The sequence below is a fragment of the Polistes canadensis genome, unplaced genomic scaffold (genome assembly GCF_001313835.1).
Source record: "Polistes canadensis isolate GaletaPanama2010 unplaced genomic scaffold, ASM131383v1 scaffold_159, whole genome shotgun sequence".
Lineage (NCBI taxonomy): Eukaryota > Metazoa > Arthropoda > Insecta > Hymenoptera > Vespidae > Polistes > Polistes canadensis.
Window position 1 is genome coordinate 117,330 of NW_014569706.1, and position 2,525 is coordinate 119,854.

Sequence of the window (2,525 nt, forward strand, 5' to 3'; positions counted from 1 at the left end):
AAAATGTATCTACCTACGTATGTATACGTGTATGTATTAATACATGTGTGTATGTAATAAGTTCATAGATGCTTTCAAAATGTAACTACGTATATACATGTGTATGTATGAATATATGTATGTGTATATGTAATAAATTCATACATGGTTTAAAAATGTATACACGTACGTATGTATTAATACATGTATGTATGCAGTAAATTCATAGATGGTTTCAAAATGTAAGTACGTATGTATTAATACATGTGTATATGTAGTAAGTTCATAGATGGTTTAAAGATGTACGAATGTTGGTATGTATCTATGTATGTGTAATAGGTTAATACATAATCCTTCGTTCGTTCTCGGTATGCGTTGTCAGGAGAGCACGAACGGATGCAGAATTTACAAATGCCAACAGCCGGAGCAAACTCTTGCGAAATCCAGAGCGATTACTTGGAAAATGAAAGCAGGTGCCGTGCAGTCTCTCTCGTTGAAGAGAGGATACTCTTCTCTATCACGTTTCGATAATCTTTCATGCTAACTGGAACCAAGTGAACGAACCAGATGTATATTTCTTATCGTATCCTGATACTACTTCGAACCACGCTCACGTTGAGATTTCTTCTTCGAAATGAGACGAATGTTTCTATCAGATTTACTTTCTCTCTCTTTTTCTGACCTTTTTATTTCTCACCCTATACGTTTGTCTCTTTTTAATCTTTTTGATTGTTTAATATTAATAATTGAAGTGTTTAATTTGGATTGGAATAGTTTACTAGTATTGTGTTGATTGATTTTATTAATTATATTTTTTTTAATAATTCTAATGACACAATATATATATTATTTGCATTTGTATTAACAAATAATATTTTGACAAATATTTCAAAGTAATTGACACATTTTCTTATCATATTGTTTAGATACTTTAAGAAATATATAAAAATTTATATATTATTAGAAAATTGGTATATTAATTATTCTATTGAAGATTTATGTCTTGTAATATTAAAATTGAATTTGTTTTTATTGGAAAAATAATAACTTGTACGTTGAATTATATTCTAACATCGTATGATCATTGATAAAAAAAAAACATTGTTAATAAAATTATTCGTGTCACTATCTATGTAGGTAAAAGTTAAATCATTTATTTAAAAAAAAAAGAAAATATAGAAAAATAGCTAGCACACACAAGCCGAAGGACACGAGATACTCGTAACTAGGATTCGATGCTTATTCGAAACGTATCATTAAGCGGAGACAATACAAGTTTTGCTCGAAGGATGACAGCTTCTTTTTTACTTGTATTTTATTTATCATTCTTTCGCTTTGATTTACCTGGCGATACGATCTATGGTATATTCTACAAAATAAATGAAAGAGAAAGAAATGGAAAGTGTAAATATTACAGGATAAATAATATCTACGACATATGTTGGAAAATTGTTGCACAAATCCTGCAAAAAATATTTTTCCGATTGATATGCATTTATTTCTTTTCTCTCAGGTTTATCCCCAAACGAAACTTTTACGTATGAAGGAAAAACAAAATCTTATAACTTTTCTTTTCCTTCTATTGTTACAGACACCGAATTTGATTGAAGAAGAGGAAAGCTTTCCGTTATCCTTAAAGGAACTATCAACAAAACTATCCTGAATTCTTCTATCAAGGTAAGTCAAAACTATGATCATTATTTATTCATCTCAAATGTCTTTGAAACTTTTATTTGAATATTCGATAAGATAATTTGATTTACTCGAGTAACGTGTTGAAATTTGAAATCAATGGAATACGAAAATTAATGAATGAATCGAATATTAAAATTCTAAGAATAACATGATTTTATTATGAAGATACTCAAAATCGTGACTAAGTCTTAAAGAAAGTACGGTGTTCGATGATTCGGAAGAATTCTTCTTCTTCTTTCTTTCTTGCGTAACGCGAGTAACAAGATTTAACGTTATTGGATGAGAAGGAAAGAGAAACGGTGATATTTTTTCTTTTTTTTCTTTTTTGCGAATAATATTAACGCATTGCACGTAATTTATAACGTTTATAGATAAATCCAAGAAACGAATGACGTAGCACTTATGACGTTAGACCATGATAATTTGCGTGGGCGAGTATCGTCACTGAAGTCAAACGATTTCTCTCATGCGAATCAATTCCAGACCTTCAGAATTTGTTCTTTCCCCGTTCGAGTTTACCTGTTGTTTATTAATATTATTATTTAATTACATAAGTTTAACTTATTCCACGTAGAAGGAAAGAAAGTTAGTTGAGTATATTCACGATGGTAATATAATTCTTATTGGTCGTAAGTCACGTGGGAGGTTACTAGACAATAAATATATATCATTAATAAATAATTATTAATTCAATAATTAATAATCTCATATATTTGTAATATACTTCTATTAAAAAATAAATAATTTTTGACAATAAGGAGTTATACTTACAATATTAAAAATGATTTCTACATTAACCGAAATAAGTTACAACTTAGTGAGAATTATAAATATAGAAGTATATCGTTAAT

At 28.5% G+C, this 2,525-nt stretch overlaps 1 long non-coding RNA gene across 1 annotated transcript in view; it reads left to right on the forward strand.

Moving 5' to 3' along the window:
• The window catches only part of LOC106788986, a 74,468-nt gene that overhangs the window by 38,515 nt on the left and 33,428 nt on the right, over positions 1-2,525 (forward strand). The window contains exon 2 of the long non-coding RNA XR_001381954.1: positions 1,571-1,656. This is a non-coding gene — a long non-coding RNA (uncharacterized LOC106788986). The remainder of the gene's footprint in view (positions 1-1,570; positions 1,657-2,525) is intronic.